This window comes from Callospermophilus lateralis, chromosome 17 (genome assembly GCF_048772815.1).
Source record: "Callospermophilus lateralis isolate mCalLat2 chromosome 17, mCalLat2.hap1, whole genome shotgun sequence".
NCBI lineage: Eukaryota > Metazoa > Chordata > Mammalia > Rodentia > Sciuridae > Callospermophilus > Callospermophilus lateralis.
The window spans coordinates 30,389,445-30,410,379 of NC_135321.1; positions in this window are offsets into that span (position 1 = coordinate 30,389,445).

Genomic DNA, 20,935 nt, shown 5'->3' on the forward strand with positions numbered 1-20,935 from the left:
TAATTCATCTGACACTACAATAAGTATTGGAAACTACACAAACTGTTGCAGGAATGTGCAAAGCATGTATTTAAGATGGCGATTTTACTCCATTTTGATATTGGTTTCATCTGCTACAAATGAAGTTGGGCCCTCTGCCAGAGGAAACATTGAAAGGACTCAGAGACTACCTTCCTGCATTGCAGTATAGTAGAGAGAATAAAACATCATTAAGCTGAATTTTTAAAAGTCACTGAAGAAGGAAACCAGAGATAAGATAAACTTGAGACAATGTAGGGACATTCAAAGTAAAGAAATTACTTTTGGTGGGAGAGAATAAAGATGATAGTTAAACACACATACACAAAATTTAATTGCCAAAGCCTCTGTTGAGACTTAGCAAGGCAAGATATATGAATGAAAGGACATAATTTAATCTTTAAATAGTTGAATAGTTATAAAATAGAAAAAAATTCTGTAACTGGAAAAATCAAGGAAAATGGAGTAGAGGTATGGTGAGGGACATTTTAACTAAAATAAGAGGACCAAGACACAGGATTAGTGGTACAACAGAAATATGTGGCAAAACAGGCAGATGGAAGAGAGTACAATGCTTTTCAAATATAGACCAAAGAATGTCTATTTTAGGGATGGATTCCATATATGTGGAAGAACTCTTTTGCTCAAAGTAAAGGTGACATACTTAATAACATGCTAACAATAATAATAATATGCTAAAAGAAACTTGAATCAAATGTATGAAATATGATATGTCAAGAGCTTTGTAATGTTTTGAACAACCAATAAAAAAAAAAGTCAAAAAAATAAAAAATAAAAGAAACTGATGTGCTGAACTACTTTAGAGTTTAAAGAAAGAGACCAGAACCTTGGGACAAAGTAATCATACCATTCTGAAAACAGAATGACAGTACAAAATATAAGTGCCCAAGGTGGTAGGGCACTGCAGAATCACCTGGAGGGCGTTGTAAACACACCCATTTCTCATGCTGAACAGACAATGTATCTGAATTTCTGGGGTAGCAAAGGATGAAAAAAGGCCTGTGAAGGCAGGGTAGTTTTCTCATAGACATCCCACAATGCCAGATCTTTCTCCATCACTGACTAGATCCATAGCAAGCTCTTGGAGGGACTCAGCTGTAGGTTCCTTGCGGTGGTTGGGGGGGGGCGGGGAGAAGGTAAGTATGATAATGTCAACAAGAGATCTTAATAGCCTCAGATTTGGACTGTAAATATATGTGAACATTTTGTTACAACCACGCATTTGGAGAAGAACAGGAGACAGAGATACGAGATTCCTTACTTTGTAGACATGTTGGGCTTTAATCAGTCCTCAGACATGATGTTTGAGGAATCATTTATGTTAGTAACAAAAGAAATGTGACCCTGCAGAAGTTGGGAAGAGAGCTGGATCACTAAGTTTTGGACATAAGTACTTCAAATGGTGGATGGGCATCTACTCAGGAATGGCATTGGACAATACTGCCAAGGAGGAGAGTCAAGGACAAGGACAGGACTAGGAAGAACAGCTGTAACTATTGGTGGTGGTGAAGTATCAAGAAGAGGAAGCAGAGTCAGGGAAAAGGGTGGGAGAAAAATAAGGTAGAGAAGAAAACAGAAGCATCCCTTGATACTACACACTAGCAAACATCATTGGGTTGGTATTGAGGAAATTATGAGGCTAAAAAGGGGAATGGGAAAGTCTGAAAAATACAGTTCATATTTTTATTCTGAGCATGAAGAGTCCTTTAGGGAAATTATGACTATACTGTTTTCAAAATTAGATGAAGCCAAAGATTAACAGCATGGAAGAAGGAACACACAATTTAGAACAAATGCAACAACAACAAAAATGTGAAATTATCTTTAAGTAAAAATGATTAAAAAAAAAGAAAACTGAGTCCTAGGCTAAACTGAGGCTCACAAAAGTAATATTTTAAGACCAGTACAAGGGATTTTTAATTCTAGATACAAAAAAAAAAAAAAAAAAAGCCGGTATACTTGGGTTGGGGACACATAGATAAAAAGGTAGCAGAGACAGCAAAGAGAAGGTGAACTTTTGCTTAGCTTCTACTTTGCTTTTGCATTTTCTGACCAGCAGAACGAATCCTCATTCTTTTGACTAAGGTCTTCAACACAGTGACAGAGCCATTGTCTTTATTCTGTTGTGATGAACACCTTCATCATTTTAGAATTAAAGAGATCTTTTCCATATGTAGAAATGTATAGATTGTATTTGCAGGTATTCCATATATTGGGGGCAGTATCCTTTACAAATCGGGGTCAATAAATTGCGATGGCTCAAGGTCACCAATACTGTAATGACTTGAGTATTGCTTTGGCCTTTAGGGATATGTATCACACTCATTTTAGGCTTACTTTTCCTTTCTTTTCATTTTTACACTTAAGAACTAAAACTTCAGGGGAAAAAAAAAAAACCCAGATATCCTTATTTGAGTCTGAATGTGATCTGAAGGTAGTTAACCTTGGAAAGAAGGGAGAAATGAAGACAAACTTTCTTTCTGGCCTCCTGATGCTTCCGTGTGAATTGATGGATCCCTCAAGGATGAATGCGACACCATGACAAGAGCAGAGGGAAAAGTTATGCTGAGGCTGACATTCACGGGGTGTATTAATTATAAGTATCCATCTCCCTGGTGATCATGTACTTTTTTTCCCCAGGAAGCAAACCGACCAAGAATTTTACTTTTGATGGAAATGAAGAATGTTTGGAGTTCTTGTCAAGTTTCAATACCTTTAACTTAAATTCATCTTCAGATTGACTTTAGAGATCTGCAGACCTCAAACCTCTGTATAAAAAGGCTTGGGGGGATGCACATTTTTCTTTTTTTCATGGAACTATGCAATTTGGAGTGAGTCCAATATTCAATTAATTTGAATGGGGATAAATTTGGGCTTATTTTGGTGGCTGTCAGAATCAACATTTCTTAGGGTATCATCAACATTTTTCTGTCTACTAAGATGGTGAAGGAGTGTTCCTTTATTGAAATCTTGGATGCCCAAAATATTCACAATTGTGATGCCAAAAAGAGCAAGGAAAGTTAGCTGGAAGTGGTCATTATTCTTCCATAAATTATAGCTTCAGACAGATGTAGTGCATTTGTGAATGCTACCCAAACTGGGGACCACCCTCCTGCAGGTCCAGAAACCAGGGTCAGCCACCTCCTAAAGAAAAACCATTCAGCTTGGCTGACTGTCATATTTTGAGCCAAGATGTAAAAAGAAAATGGTGTTGACAGTATGTTCACAAGGAAGTTCTGTGGCAACAAACTACATATGTATTTATGTAATTTTCTCATGCCATTTGGTGATATGCAGACACAGCCTTAGACAGCCTGTCTGGCTAATTCAGGTCAAACTTGATGCATTTTCTCAGCAGGTCTTTTGCATGAGTTAAGTGCAGCCAACATTTTCCTTGCACACACACATTTTAGTTCTCCCAATTTCCATATCCACTGAGGGCTCTGCAATTATGCCATTTTACTAAGTTGATCCTTTATTCCCAGAGTGAACTTTTGTTGCAGCTCCTGTTGCTGTTATTGTTATTTGTTTGTTTCCCTCTAGGTGGCTTCAAAAGAGCCAAATAACTGAATTTTCTTAATTTGGATCTGAACTTTTTTTTTCTTATCTAAAACTTCTTTATAGTCAGTCTTTTCTCCATTTTTTTTAAATGAAAGCAATTATCGCAAATGAACAAGCATATGCAACAACATATGAGAAGGAGTCTAGAAAATTTTTTCTATCTTTTTTAACCAACAACTTTTCAGGTGTTTTCTATTTATTGGCATGAATACAAAAAGCTGCATAGATTTTTCCGGAAGTGGTAAATCACCATTTTAAATAGCAGTTCTATTCTCTAGCATTTTATCTACCTGTCCATCATTTACTCATTGCAGTTTAATTTTGCTTCCTTTACATTATGAATTTTATAATATTCTGAAGCTCAGGAGCTATTTTCTTTTACTTAAATGTTTTCCTACTGGAAAATGTCACTATGTAGATAAGTCACAATAAGATCAACTCATGAATATTCACAGGGCATATTTTGAGTACTGTATTACCCACTTAATGCTCTTTTACTGGCTAGATCACCCATATTCCTGATTACTTTCCCCCATTAAATCCTTAATTGCTATTTAAACCAGGCAATTTTTCATAGTAATTCTTGCCCAGTCTAGTGTCCTGGTATTACCACTTGATATTACATATGACATATAATTCCCTCTCGTTGTAGAAATTTATGTTTGATTCATTTTTTGCTTTGCTTTTCAAGTAGGGATATTTTAATTTTCAAAAAAAATCATTGTTCATAATTTATAAAAGATCAAACTTCCGAGCTGCTTGAAAACAGATTTTAATGTGGAAGTAATGTAATATTCCCAGTTCACGTGAAAAGTCTGTTAGTATAATTATTCAAAATTCCTCATTTCTCAATTTAGAACAAAATATTTTGCAATTTGTTGATTATTACACTTGATGCTAGACATATAGATATGACATTCTGAACTGTACTTACTCCCTGGGAGGTTGTATAAAACTTCTTTCTCAGAATTAATATTTGTATTTAACCACTCTCTCACGTACTTTGTTATATAGCTTCTTATTAACTATTGAAAACATAAAAAGTCTTTATTAAATATCTGCAAAAATACAATGTCATGTTTTATACCTTTTGTTGTTGTTGTTGTTTAGGTTTTAGTTAATGTTTTTGGAGGGCTTTGCAAACTTTGAGAAATCTTGACATAAAGATGCCATTCACCAGGACAGGTGAATGTGTCTGAAAACTGCATTCCGAAGGGGAAGTTTGTATTTTCCCTTTAAGGTTTTATCATGTAGAATTGCTAAAGTTAAATCTCTCTTGACCCAGGAATATATGGTTAAATTTATATTTTTATTTTACATTCAAAATATATTTGAATTAGAGGGGATGAAGGGACAGGAGGGAGTTTAGGGGCAGGAAGAATAGTAGAATGAATCAGACATTATTACCCTATGTACATATATGATTACACAGACTCATGTAACTCTACATTATGTACAACCGGAAGAAGGAACAGTCATACTCCATTTAGAAATGATGTGTCACAATGCATTCTATTGTCATGTATAACTAATTAGAATAAATAACAGATAATTTTAAAAAGAAAAAATTACAAAATATGGAGTACGTTCATATGATTGTGTTTGTTTGAATAATTCGGATAACTGTCTACCTTGTATAAGAATGTATCTTATTCCATAACTAATTGTTTACTTTCTACAAGAATCTAATATCCCATAATATCTTTTATTGGTTTTAAATATTAATTATCATTCAGAGTTCACAGACACATGAGGGGTCATAAATTAAAAGATAATTCACTTTGTCTCTTGTGAGTATAGTTTTTGAGCAGTGTATTTAAGTCATTGGAATACAGCAATTGGGGAGTCGAAAAGACCTGGGATTTGGCTTTGGATCTACCAGATCTTTGATATATTTTTGAATTAGCTACACATCTTCTTTATGGCTCTGTTTTTTCATCTAAGCTGAGCATAGATAATAATACTGGTGGATAAAGGGCTAGCCTGTTTAAGCTTGATCCCTTGAATAGCAGTTGGTGGCCTTCAAACTCTATAGAAACCAGTTATGAATCAGTGCCATAGGGCAAGGCTTAGATCTAATAACTGCTCTCCTCAGCCCCGTCCATCTTGTCATGAGATGGGCTGAAGTTTGTCCAAGCAAGGATGTTCATATGGTGGACTCTACTGCTATTTTACATTGAGTAATTGCAATGACAAAGTTGGACCTCAGATCAAGAGGGAAGGGTCTGGTTCTCTCTCAAATCATGAGCACTAAGCTCTTAAGAAAAGGGCCGAAGATCAGATTTACTGTGCCCCATCTATTTATATCCTAGCTTTAATCATGGCAGCAGAACAGCATTCCCAATCATGCAGCCCAAAAGTTGAATCCCTTTACTATTCCTGCTAAGTTTCTTTAGGCAGCTCTTACATGCAGTAATGAAAGGAAAATCCACACACCTACTTTACTACTGTCTCCATAACTTTTCCCCAAAGAAAGATGCTCCAACAGTTTAGAACAAAATCTTAATTATCCAAAGTCACTTTCTTTAGTGTTTAAATTCATCAGATAATTGCTCAATTATCCACTTTGTTTTGTCTGTGTAGATATCCTGGCTCAAGTCCATTAACCAACTAATGTACAAAAAGATGAGAAAATTAGGAGATTGTGCCTATGTTGATATTTCTGTTCTCAAACCAATGGTTTGTCTGTTTCACTGATGTCTGCCATCCTCATTAGGAGTTATCAAATCAAAGTAATGTTTACTGCTCCCAGCAAATGAATTAAAGTATGTTTGTATTTACTCTTTGCCTACCAGCTTGGAGAGACATTGGCTATATATTGGGGACAGAAAGGTAAATGTCCCTTTTAATAATAGAACATGTCTCAGAGGAAAAACAAACACCTCAGTTTCTGGAGAGAATATAAAACATGCTGTTTGTACCCAGAATTAAATGTGTTCAGACTGTATTTTTAATAAGCCACCATATCATCCCCTCTCAAATGAAATTAATGATGCCTTTGTGTCACTAAGATTGCCTCTATCCACTTCCTGAGAAGATAGGGGTCACCAGGGGTCAGCAGAGATCATTGTCATTGCCTTTAGGTGACCAGTCAGTGGCACCTGACCTCTGTTGTGCTGTTATGCTAGGTAACCCATAAGATGGTGGCCTTATTTTTGCTATATCCCTTTTGCCATCATTCCTTTTCCTTTCTGGGATTATGACTGTCTTGAACTGTAGTGTGGTTTGGGTTGTGCATGGCGTAGGATAATATAAAGATCATGGTCATTGGGGTCAGATTCACATTCTGTCTCTTACAAATTGATTCACCATGGGTGAATTGCTTAACTTCCCTGATGATCATGCTCCTTATATGTGAAGTATAATGCTCATCTCACATTCTGTGAGGGTTGGATGGGTGAATGAACAAAAAAGGAGCAAACATAGTGCTTGGAATCTTTTGGTGTCCTGTTCCTGACATGGTCTTGCAGCAATGGATTATTGTTTGAATCTACAACTGCCTAACTTGAAAATTGTCTAGATTCTTTTTTAATGTCTACTTTTATTTCCTGAATTCCTGTCTCTTTAGCTACTCAATGTCCCTGCCCTAGTTTAGGGTCTACCTCATAATAAAACACTGAATGAAGGAATTGGATAGAAAGAAATGGAGAAATAGAAGAGTTCTTAACCAAATCCACTTGAGTTTGCTTTCCATTTAGAACACAACAGCTGAACCATTGACTGTCTTCAGGGAAATTAACACCTCCATTTATTAATTTCCTTTCATTTCTGTCCTATGGCTTGTCTTGTACTGCTCTTGATGTTCTTTGATAGTGTGGAAATAATTTGGACTTAACTGAGATTTGACTTCTCTTCCATTAACCTTTCTATTAAAATGTTATTTACTAATGCCATCATGTGATGGACCCTGTGACCAACCTGAAATTCATGCCTTAGAGGCAACTTTATATTAATATATCAGAAATGGACTTGATGAGTCTTACTGTGACAGCACAGAACAACACAATATGGACCTGCATTCCTCTTAGAGCACTTAAATTTATAAGGAGAAAAGAGAATATAAGGGCATGATATTCTAAAAATCTTTATTATTAAGTCATTCTTTCCTTTTCTATTGATTATTTGGCAATCAATAATGTAGGAATTTTATCTTTCTTTGTCTCTAATATAAACATATATAAGCAGCTGATATTATTGTCACTCTTTGTGGTCATAACAATTATGGTACACATCTAAACAGACAGGCCATGTCAGAGATACTGGCCTTTAATGAGTCTCTTTTCCCCCAGTTTTCTAAAAATGAAGTTGATTGTAACAAGTGATCTAAATTTAGGTCTGGTTGTATCCATGAAATAGTTAACTTAAAATCTGTGAGACAATGAAGTTTCCTTTCAGCACTGCCTTCGTAGTGTCCTATAGATTTTAGTAAGTTGGATCCGAGTTCTTATTTACCTCTAAAACTTTTTTTAATCTCCTCTTTGATATTATCCATGTGTCATGGTGACTAAACAGCATATTGTTTAGTCACCAGATTTTGGAGTAGCTTCTATTTTTTATTTTATCATTGATTTCTAATTTCATTCCACTATGGTCATATAGAATGCAGGACAATATCTCTTTATTTTTTTTGTATTTGCTAAGACTTTCTTTGTGGCATAATATATGGTTTATTATGGAGAAGGATCCTTGTGCTGCTGAGAAGAAAGTGTATTCACTTGTTGATGAATGAAATATTCTACATATGTCTGTTAAGTCTAAATTATTGATTTTATTATTGAGTTCTATAGTTTCTTTGTTTAGTTTTTGTTTGGAAGATTTATCAAGTGGTGATAGAGGTGTATTAAAGGCACCCAGTATTATTGTGTTGTGGTCTATTTGGTTCTTGAAGTTGAGAAGGGTTTATATACATAGATGCTTCATTGTTTGGGGCATAGATATTTATGATTTTTATGTCTTGTTGATGTATGAATCCCTTGAGAAGTATTAAATGTCCTTCTTTTTCTCTTTTCAATAGCTTTGGTTTGAAGTCCACTTTATCTGATATGAGGATGGAAACCCCTGCTTGTTTACATATGATCCATGTGAGTGGTACGTTTTTTCCCAGTCATGTATTACTGGTGGGACTGCAAGTTGGTGCAACTACTCTAGAAAGCACTATGGAAATTCCTTAGAAAACTTGGAATGGAACCACCATTTGACCCAGCTATCCCACTCCTCAGACTATACCCAAAGGACTTAAAATCAGTATACTTTAGTAATGCAACCACAACAATATTTATAGCAGCTCAGTTCACAACAGCTAAACTATGGCAGCAACCTAGATGCCCCTCAATAGATGAATGGATAATGAAATATCACTCAGCATTAAAAAGAATAAAATTATGGAATTTGCAGGTAAATGGATGGAGTTGGAGACTATCATGCTAAGCGAAGTAAGCCAATCCCAAAGAACCAAAGGCCAAATGTTCTCTCTGATAAGTAGATGCTGATCCATGATGTGGGCGGGCATGGGAAAAATGGAGAAATTTGATTGGGCAAAGGAGGGGAGCAGAGGTGAGAGGGTATGGGGACAGGAAAGCTGGGAGAATGAGATGGACATTATTTCTCTAGGTATCTATATGATTGCATATAAGGTGTGACTCTACATTGTGTACAACTAAAGAAATGAAAAGTTGTGCTGAAATTGTGTATAATGAATCAAAATGAATTCTGCTATCATATATACCTAATTAAAATAAATAAATAAAAATTTAAAACATACAATGTGATATGTAACTTTTTATAAATCTAAATAAAACTTATATACCAGAAAATATACCCCTTTAACATATATAATACAGTGATTTTTCGCATGTTCATACTATTATGCACTTACAGAACATTTTCATCACCCCAGAAAGAAACCCTGTATGCTGTATGCAGTTGTAGCCACCTGCATTGTCTACTCCCTACAGCACCTAGAGACTCATTTGCTTCCTGTCTATTGTGGCTTTTGCCTATTGTGAACATTTAACGAAAGTGGAGCTATACATTTTATGGACTTTTGGCTTAGCTTTTATTTATTTTTCTTAAGTTAGCATATTGCTTTTAACGTTTATCCACATTGGAGCCTGCATTGACAATTACTTTTTATAGACAAATATAGTAAATGGTGTGGATGATACCACATTTTAAAAAATTGTTCATCAATTCATGAACACGTAGACATAGTTTTTGACTATGACTCATAATGCAGTTGCATTTTTTTTGTGTGAGCATATTTTAAATTATTTTGGATATAAACATAATTGGAATTTCTGTGTTTTATGATAACTCTATATTTACCTTTCTAAGTAAATGCTAAACCATTTTCTAAAGTGGATGCACCACTTTCCATCCCACCAACAGTGAATGAGGGTTCCAACTTCTCTACATGTTCTTTGACACTAATTATTTTCTGTCTTTTTTGGTTATAAACATTGTACTGAAGAAGTATCTTGCTGTAGTTCTGGTTTCCATTTCCCTAATGACTACTGATGTTTGGCAACTTTTTATGTGTGTATGGAACACTTGAGTATCTTCTTTAAAAAATATCTTTTCAAGTATGTTGCCAATATTTAATTGCTATTTATAGTTGAGTTGCAAGTGTTATTTATATAGTCTGGATATTCTGGGTACCAGATATATGATTAGCAAGTATTATCTTTGATTCTTTGGGTTATCTTTTCACTTTCTTGATGGTTTGCCTTGAAGTATGAACATTTTCCATTTTGATGAAGTTCAATTTATCTATTTTTTGTTGGATTTGTTGCTTATACTTTTGGTGTCATATTAAAGAAAGAATTTCTTGATCTATGGTTACATAGATTTATTCCTTTGTTTTCTTCTGTTTTAAATATCAGCTCTTCCATTTTGATTTATGATTCACATCAAGTTAATTTTTTCATACGATGGGAGATAGGGATCCAACTTCATTTTGTTGTTATTATTGAAAATATTATTCTTTCCACCATTAAATTTTTATGTCACCCTTCTTGAAAACAATTGACCATAAAATTCAGGGTTTACCTCTGAACTCCAAATTCTTTTTGGTTAATCTTAATGTCTACCCTTATTTTGGTACCAAACTGTATTGCTTACCTTAGTTTTGTACTAACCTACAAATTATTCTTGACATATGGGAGTATAAGCTCTACAGTTATGTTATTATTCATCAATATTGTTTTGGCTATTTTGGGCCCTTGAATATGAATTTTAGTATCAGCTTGTCAATTTCTTCAAAGAAATGAACTGGCATCTTTGGAGGAGGGGGTTCTACTGAATATGTAGATCAAATTGGCAAAGTCTTCACATTTTAAAAAAATTAGCCTTCCATTTACTTGGGATTTCTATAACTTTTCTTCAATGGCTTCATAGTTTTCAGTGTACAGAAATATTTCTCTGGCTATGTTTACTACTAAGTATTTTATTCCTTTTGCTATCACTATAAATTAATTTTTTTCTTGATTTCATTTTTAGGTTAATCATTGCTAATGAATAGAAGTGCAATTGAATTTTGTATGTTGATCTCTTATCCTGAAACTCTTTTGTATTTGTCTATTATTCTAAATTTTTTTTAGGGATTCCTTAGGATTTTCTACGTATAAAATTATGTTCTCTATAATAGTGATAACTTTTCAAACAAGTACTATTTTATCTATTTCTTATCTAATTTTCCTGGCTAGTACCTCTGAGTGGTTAGATTGAACATCCTTATCTTAGTACTCATCTTCAGGGATAAGCTTTCAGCATTTTCGCAATTAAGCATAATCTTTATTGAGGGTTTTCTGCAGTTGTCCTTTATCATGTTAAGGATATTCCCATTCTATTCCCATTTTGTTGAGTACTTTTTAAATCATGAGAGGGTATTAGATTTTGTCAAATCCTTTTTTTCTGCATCTATTGAGATTATCATGTGCTTTTTTGTTGCTTATTAATATGTATATTCCATTAATTGATTTTCATATGGTAAACTAATCTTGCATTCTTGAAATACATCACATTTGTTAATGGTGTATAAGCTGTTCTATATGTTATTGTGTTTGCTTTGATATTATTCAGTTGACGGTGTTTGCATGTATGTGTATCATGGATATTGGTCTGTGATCTGCTTTTTTGTGATGTCTTTTTGGTATAGACATCAGGATAATAGTAGCCTTATAGAACAAATTTGTATATTGTCCCTCCTATTCCAATTTTGCAAGAATTTGTGAATTATTTCTTTAATTTTTTTTTAAGTATTTGGTAGAACTCATCAGTGAAGGTGAACTGGGTTTTTCTTTATGGGAAGTTTATTTTATTATAATTTCAATCTTTATTTATGGCAAGTTTATTTTATTATGATTTCAATCCCTCAAATTATTATAAGTTTATTAAGATTTTCTATTTCTTCTTAAGTCAGTTTTGGCAGTTTTTTTCCTATCATTTTGTCCATTTTACCTATATTATTTAATTTATTGGTATAAATTTTTACATTGTATGACTTTGTTCATCCTTTCTCTGGATGTGGCAAAGTGCTTTTGTGAGAGAGCAGTAATGTTCTCTCTTTACTCTTGTTTTTAGCAATTGGAATTTTTTAATCTTGTTTTATTAGTCCAACAAAATTTTCCGACTTTGGTTATTTTTTGAGTACTATTATTAATAAGATTTTTAAAAACACTTTGTGCTTGAAGGAAATACAGAGACCTCAGTAAGCATTCCTTACCACTGATTATTAGAATCTAATAGGTTATCTTGTTTCTTTATAAAAGTAAATTAGTAATTACTGTTAGACAACTGTTTTCCTAAAACAGCTCATAGCACATCACAGGTATATTCTCTGGGAATTCAGATAACAATTCTAAAATTATACTTTAAACCTTTATTTCTCCTTGGGTTACAAACTGGGTAAGTTTTGTAATGTAGGTGTTTGTAAATATATCCCCAGTCTACTTTTTTAAACTTAAGTTCATCTAAAAAATTTAAGAATATAGACTCTTTTTTTATCTGTGCTCTTGACATTCAAGATTTGTTCAACCAATGTGGATTCCACCTACTCATTATTATATTTTTTTGGCAGTACTAGATATTGGACCCAGGGGTGCTCTACCACTGAGCTACATTACTAGCCCTTTTTATTTTTTATTTTGAGACAGGGTCTACCTAAGTTGCCAAGGCTGACCTTCAACTTATGATCCTCTTGTGGATTCATCATTTTTAACGTTAAGGACTTCCCTTGTGTGTGTTTGTGGATGGAAGGGTCCTCTTCTTCCAGTCTGCTCTTGTACAGAAGGTCCTTAATCAGCCCTCTTGATTATTTGGAACTTTTCCATGGTCATTATGTCTCCCTTGAGGTGGAGTGCCCAGAAATGCATGTTGTACTCCAGATGTGAAAGCACCATGGCTTTGTGACAGCAGAGGATAATTTTCCTGATGCTGTGGAAAAGCAGTTGCAGGCTATGTGAAAATAGTGATTTTGTAAAGGGGTAGGTCATAGGATGGTGGGTTTAAAAATCTGTGGAAAGAGGGAAGAAAAGAACCTGTTTTTTTTTTTTTTTTCTGGGACAAATGCTTGAAATAAAGACAATAGTAACACATCTTCCAACCTGGTTTGTGACAAAAGTACACTTATTTTTGGTGAGAGCCTCCTGCTTACAAAAGTGTCCTTCTGCTGTCTGAAATCAGAATATGATTTGAAGTCTCCATGTGCCATCATTCATCTTAGCACTCTTTTTTGCATCACTTCTGTTGCTCAGTCGCCAAATGGAAGATTAATCACAGAATTAGCATTTTCAAATCGCCAACAATCTCTTTTGCAGATGTGCAGTTATATCACTGAAGTCTGTTGTTTTGCCCTACATTTATTGTTAATAATTAATGTACATTCCTGGGTGAAATTATGTGCTATCACCATCTGGTTAATTTAATAGAAATAGTCAAATCTAAAGCACTTTATTAAATATGTTGGAAATAATCATCATCATTACTATAATGTAGCAAGCATCATGTTTTTTTTCAATAAAAATGCCAGAAAATAGAACAATTCACCATATGTCAACTTAGTTACTGTTACTACAAACTCATTTTTTTTGAAAAACGTTTTCTCATATTATGTAATCACTGTGGGAATTAACAGAATGCAAAGTTCATGGATTAAAAGGTAGACATAAGTGGTCTATAGAATTCTTAGTAAAGAAGATATAGAGTAAAGATACGATATATCATATTGGTGAAGAGAAATTATTTTCCAGCTCCTCATATTAGTCTCCACACTGAATATCAAATAAAAATTCTGAAGTGTAATAATAATAATATAATTATTTAGCATTTTTCTTCTTGAAATTGTCTAAGAAAAACATGATATGAGGTTAAAGTTCCTTTATGATTTTGTAAAGTCCCAATATGAGGAAAAAGACACCACTCAATCATTATGCAGTGTGAACTTTGTGATGTTTGTCTTTGAAGTTTGAAGCACAGATCACCACCAAATTTTTGATATCATCTTGTTAATGCTTAACGTATGTAATGGAACGCTCAAGTCTTTAAGGCAAGGAAGTGACAGTAAACTCTTGAGGTTTTCCTGCCCCATAGCTGTTATTTCTCTCATCTTGATGCCTGAGATTCCTCCACATTTCTCATTCTCATAACTTAAGTATGTTAAACTATATCCTTCCCTTCCCTTTCCACTTGCTCCCCTACTAAGGGCAGCCAATGGCAAAATTGTAGGTTGTATGATGTCTCACTTCCCTTTGTGACTTATTGTACCCAGTTTTTCCAGCTGTGCATCTTTCTAATCTGTGAGTGGATACTGGTGATTGTTAAGATTTTATCCAGGGCTTTGCATTGTCCACTAAAAAAGGCCCCAACTCACCCATAAGCACAAATAAAATCTACACTAGTTATCTGGTTTCATCCTGGTGATAAGAAATGAACATAAGGTGCTGCCCCTGTCCTTGAGAAGAAAGAATTAAAACCGCTTTTCTCTTTATTAATAATCTTTTAATTAATAATCTTACCCCATTTATTGAGCTTTTTATTTGGAATAGTTTTTATACACTTTTGGTGGATACTTTGAGTTCTCAGAACAATCCTGTGAGGAAGTTACCATTATGAACACCATTTTACACACTGGGAGTCTAGAGGAATCAGTTTACATGACCAAAGTCATATCAAATAGGTTAAGTGCTAGATCTGGGCTCGGAACTTAAGCAGGCACTTCAAGGGTATGCTGCTCAACTTTGGCTACACACTGGAATTACCTGGAAAATTTTGGGAAGTTTCCCTGGGGAAAAAGTAATCTGTAGTGAGGCCTGAGGATCAGTATTTAAAATATCTTTTCAGGTGATTCTACTGCAACTAGGGTTGAAGACTCAGGCTCCAAAAGCTCATTCTTAAGAGGAAATTAGCTTAAATTCAGTAGACGTCTGTAATTGCAAATATGGGTCACTTACATGATCTGTTTTTCTCCTCACTGCAAATGAAGATAGACATTATCTTTTACAGACAAAGGGACTCAACGTAAGCTCCTGGTTTTCCAGAGCAGGGCAGTTTTTGTTACCAGGGCTTCATAAGTAAGGTATTTCCCCTCCCCAGACTTCTAATATTTAGAGATAAAATTTAAGTACTTGGTTTAAAGTTTCTTCTTGGGCTGAATAACTTTCTCAATTTTCTTCAAATTGTTACCTCCATATTGTTCCATTTTCATCAGCATTGATACTTTGACTAATAATTAGAGCCCCGATTCCTATGTTGCTTTGCAACATTGCTATTATAAAGTAGCCATGTTCTTTTTAGGCTTAAATTAACATTTATTTAATAAAATTACTATTCATTTATTCACTAATTCTCACCTGGCATTTTTATGGTACCCACTGTGTTCCAGACATTATTCTGGTCAGTAAGATATGTAGTTAATCCAATGAATTTCTTGCTTATTTAGAGCTTAACTTCTAGTGGGGTTAATGAAAAAGATAGGTAATAAATAATAGACAGTATATTGAATGATGACAAGTGCTTTGTAGATAAGTAGTTCAGAAAAATAAGACTAGGAGGAACCCAGAATAGAGGGTATTCTACTTGAGGGGGAAAAATTAGTGGGAAGATGAAGGGAAGTGGAATGATCCATTTACATGTATGGAAGAAGAGTTTTCTTGGCCAGGAAAATGGCAAGGGAAAGATCTTGAGGCAGGAGTAGACCTGATACATTTGAAAAATAGCAGAAAACCCATGATAGCTTGAGTATAGTGAAGAGAGAAAGGTCAGGGACCAGTTCAGTGAAGTTGCGGAGAGCTTAATACTTAGAGCCTCAAAAACCGTGGGGACTTGCCTTCCGCTGTGGAGAAATGGCAAACCAGTAGAAAAATTTGAGTAGAGGAGTTATGATCAGATTAAAGTTCTTAAAAGTTGTTTGGTTTTCTATGAATCTGTAGGTAGGGAAGCCGATTATAAAGTGATTGCAGTGTTGTTGCTGAGGGATGATGGTTGATTCCACTGGAATGTCCTTGTAGGAAGAAAACTGGTTACACTGTTACTATTTGGAAAGTGGAGCCAATGGAATTTTCTGTGGGATTGTGGTAAGTTATAAATTAAACAGAGGACTCAAGGATCACTCCAAGCTTTTAGACCTAAGTAAAAAATGAAAAAAAAAAAAAAATGGAACAACCATTAACACAGATAGAGAAAACATCTGGTGGAGCAAGTTTGAGGTAAAATCAAGGGTTACTTTATACAGGTTATTACTCAGCAATAAAAGAGAATATAATCATGGCATTTGCAGGTAAATGGACGGAGTTGAAGAATATAATGCTAAGTGAAGTTAGCCAATCCCCAAAAGACAAATGTCGAATGTTTTCTCTGATACAAGGTGACTGACTCAGTGGGGTATGGAGGGGGTCCATGGGAGGAATAGATGAACTCTAGATAAGGCAGAGGGGTGGGAGGGGAAGAGAGGGGGCAGGGGTTAGCAATGATGGTAGAATGTGATGGACATCATTATCGAACGTACATGTATGAAGACATGAATTGGTGTGAACGTACTTTATATACAGAAATATGAAAAATTGTGCTCTATATGTGTAATAAGAATAGTAATGCATCCTGCTGTCATGTATTTAAAAGATAGCATCAATTTAAAAAAAAGAAAAAAAAAGAGTTACTTTATACAGGTTCAAGTCTAATGCCTATTAGACACACAGTTATAGATGTTGAGGAGGCAAATGATTATATGATTATGGACCTTAGAGAAAAGGTCAGGGATAACAGCCAACAGTATTTAGATGACATAAAGCCACAGCTTAGAAGAAGGAACTCAAGGGATGTGTGTAGATATTGAAGAATCCAAAATCTCAGCCCTGGAATTTCCCAGTATTGTGACTTTGGTAAAGTGAAGAGAAGTCAGAAGAGGAGTATGAGAAAGAAAAGTGTGAGGAGATGAAGTAGGAAAAGTGGCCACAGAAGGAAGGACTTTAAGAAAGAGAAAGTGATGTGTTCTGTCAAATGCAGCTGACAAAGGGGACATCAAGTTTGATCACTGATGTTAACAAGGGTTGTTTTAGTGGGTTCATCAAAAGACTCCAAAGTTGAAATGTATGAAAATATGCATGTTACTTTCTTAAACAGGTGAATGAAACATCTATCCTTCATGGCTCTTTCATTTGTTCAAATTTACCAATGTATCTTCTGATACTTTAGCCAGGTATATGTGAACTGACTTTCCTGCCTATGGAAAATTTTTCCAATTGGCAAGGTTAAATGTCATACGTGGAAAAAATGACATAGTCAACATGCTGTTTGATCCGTGGCACTTCAAACACCCAGTTGAAATGGAGATTCACCCCTGATGGTCCTGGTAGACACCACTGAGGTACAACTGAAGGCCTGAGAGGTGAGGATTTGAATCTAAAGATCTAAAGCTATACAAAATTGTTCTCAACATTTGGATAAAGGTGTGTGTGGGGGTAGGGTGGGTCTACCTGAAATACTGATATTACAGAACTCTCTAGGAGTTTGTCCTTATCATGATTAAGTTCTTAAAATTTGAGTACGAGAATGGATAAAGTTTTTAAATTTGGCCAAATGTGCTGTGTTGGTGAGCCCAATGAGCACCTAGAGTTTCCATCAAGGGCAATGGTGTAGTGCTAGGCCTGGGCTGCATTTAGAGTTGGGGCCAAGTTTATATCTCTGTATTCTGTGCTCCTGACATTATGGTGCAGGTGCTAAAGAAAGGGTTTGTCTTAAACCATTTGAACTAAACAAGCAAACTTCTGCCACTTATTTTGATTTGCAGTTGCTTTCACATCTGTCTCAACTCTGTCTTTTCTTCCTGCACCTAAAGGTGACCCTCTACTTTGCCTATCTATAAAAGCAGCCATTACTGTTCATTTGATGTAAGTTTCTTTTATTCTAGAATTTTCATGTTAGAAGGAGGCATTTAACTTTTCTTGACCTCAGTTTCAGCTTTTTAAAATAGAAGTTTAGATTAGCTGATCTGTGTGATCTCTTCAGGTGCTGAAAAAATTATAAATTTTATGGGTATATGTTAATAAACATGAAATCATGCTATTAGACATGAAGAGTGACTTGAAGTGCTTTTTTTCCCTCATAAGGGCACGAATAGTGCTATGATGGTGTTCAGTCACATTAGAAAAAGAGGAGAAAAGGTTACACAGTATCTCATAATCCTGAGATGTGGTGCGTAATTATCCATTTGCAAAAGGCTTTCTTTATGTTCTGTTTCACTGGGAAAGTTAGAACAAAGTGAAAATAAAGTTCTGCAATTATGAAATCTGCTCACTTTGCTTTTTCTGCTCTTCAAAGTAAATTCTGTGTTAATAGAGAAAAGTTAGTTAGTGTAACAGACCCCTAATTTGTTACCATTGTAATTATTTTTTTTTCAGACCCATTAACAATTGTGAATAGATTTAATGCTCAGGAAAATGATGATCTCAGCTCTGGTCTGTGGTACCAGCTTGCTGGGATTAAATTTTGACTTAATGAATGTCATCTTTTCTACTTGCTTACCTGAGATTAAATACTTTGCATATCACCAATGAATCATTCATTCATTCATTTATTCATTCATTCATTCTTTGTTAAGCACTGTGTATATGTTTTGTGTGAAGCACCAGAGATAAAGCAAAACACGAGTCAGAACTTCCTGTCCTGTGAGGAAGACAGACATACATTTAAACAAATTACTATTAAGTGTGGTGCTTTTTATGATAGAAAAAAAATAAGATGTCTGTTGCTTAGTCGGGTCAGGAAAGCTCTGGAGGAGGTAAGGTACAAGCTGAAGTCTAAAGATGAATTGGAACTAGCCATGTGAAATGTGTATATATTTCTGTTTTGTCCTTGCATGTATGCCTGTGTGACTTCGCGTGGGAAGAATATAATAGGGATCCAGATAGAAAAACAGTATGTGCAAAGGGAAGAAAATACAGCAACATCAAGAAATCCAGCAGAGACCAATATTAATGAAATAGGAGGGTGTAAAGAGGAAGAAATTGGTGGGAGATGAGAGAAGTGAACGAGAGAAAACTTTGTAACATGATAAACAGCTTTTATTTACTCCTAAGAACAAAGGTAAAAAGAAAGATATAATTAGATGTGAGTTAAAGAATGTTAATTCTGGTGAAGGCATGAGACTGGAGGGGAGAGGTCAGGGGGCAGAGAGATCGGTTAGTGCATTTTGAGACTTTCATACTGTGGTCCTGGAGGGAGAGAGCTGTGTCTTAGACTAGGTCATGAAAACTGAGTCCTGGGCTTTAAGGGCTGTTTAACAGATGAAACCAACAGAGGTTGTTGGAAGTAAAGATTAAATGAGAGGGAAGAGTCAAAGATGAGTCCCAGGTTTTGGCTTGAGTGACTGGGTAGGTGGCATCCCTTTATAACCTCCTACTGTGATGTTGCCACTTGATAAGATGGGCCATTCAGGAGTGCTGAGATGCGGAATTCAAGAGGAAGATAAGGGATAAGTCACAGTTACGCAGGGGAACAACAGTTTTGAACTCAGTATGGGATTTTTAAAATTGAGAAGAGCGAAGACGTCCAGGTGGAGATGCTGACAGGCAGGCAGATGTGTGGATCAGGAATAGAAGAGCGAAATCTGGATGAGATTCCACAGTCATTGGTGTGTAGGTGCTCTCAGCCTCTGAAGCATGGTCATTGCCCTCTGCTACAGAGCTCAACTTACCTTGAATTAGATGTCTCTGAGTACATCTTATTCCCCTTTCTAGACTGGTTTTCTTAAAGGCAGAAACCAAATTGGCTAATTTTTGTCAACTTCACAGCTTCTAACACGTTGCCCCAGGCTGGGACCTTACTCAACAACTGCATACTCTGTGAGTTGTCTTCGCTGACCTTCCCTGGCCAGCTGTCTTGGCTATGGCCCACTGAGCCTTATGTCTAGGCTCTTCCTTCTGTGCTGAAGGACACTCCTCTCTCCTATCCTGGTTTAAACCCTGCCTCCTTCTTAGAGTCTAATTTTTCATGTCTAGAGAAGACAACACAGACTACAGACATCACTAAACTTGGGGGGAGGAGAAGAGGGGACAGACTCAGTAGTGTTTTTTCGAGTTGGGGTCATGGACAAGTTGTAATATTTCTTCACCCCTGAGCTTACCTGTCTGCTTAAAAAATAGTCTCCAAAATCCCTTCTAATTCCAACAAACTCCAATTCAATTTTTCCTCTCTTATCTATCTTTTAAAAAATTCTCCTAAGTTCTGAACTGTGCATGTGGGAGTTTATATCCCTAAATGTATATTCATTTGTATATTTTATAAATCTTTCTCTGCTCAAATACATTCAAAAGCTCATAAAGGGTTATATTTTCTGGCTCACAGCATGGCTTTCTGTTGGATGCAATGATAACACAAGACTCCCAATAAATACTTTTTGGATCAATTGGATAGAAACAGCCAACATGCATCTGATCACTCCACTGATTCTTCATACCTTTGCCTCACACATTCCCAACTTGGCAGGTGTTGTGGGGCAGGAATGATATTCTGTTGTTTTTCTAAGTCTTGCTCAATGTTAGATGATAATCTCTCTGGGATGCTATAAAAGTTTTTTTTTTTTCCCTAAGTAGTGGAAAACATTTTTTCAAGCAATAATCTTATATCACATTTCAAGAAGTATTTAAAAATTAAATGAGAATGAATCTCATTATAATATTTACGGAGCCTGGAAACCCTTTACATAAAGTTGTACTTTATGTTTCATCCTTTCAGTACATTTGGGCAGGATGCTTAGATTTCTGGAGAGATTAGATGTTTCTCAAGTTTCTAATTTTCCAGCTCTATAATTCTAACTGCCAATGAATGGTCTGGCTTTGTTTTT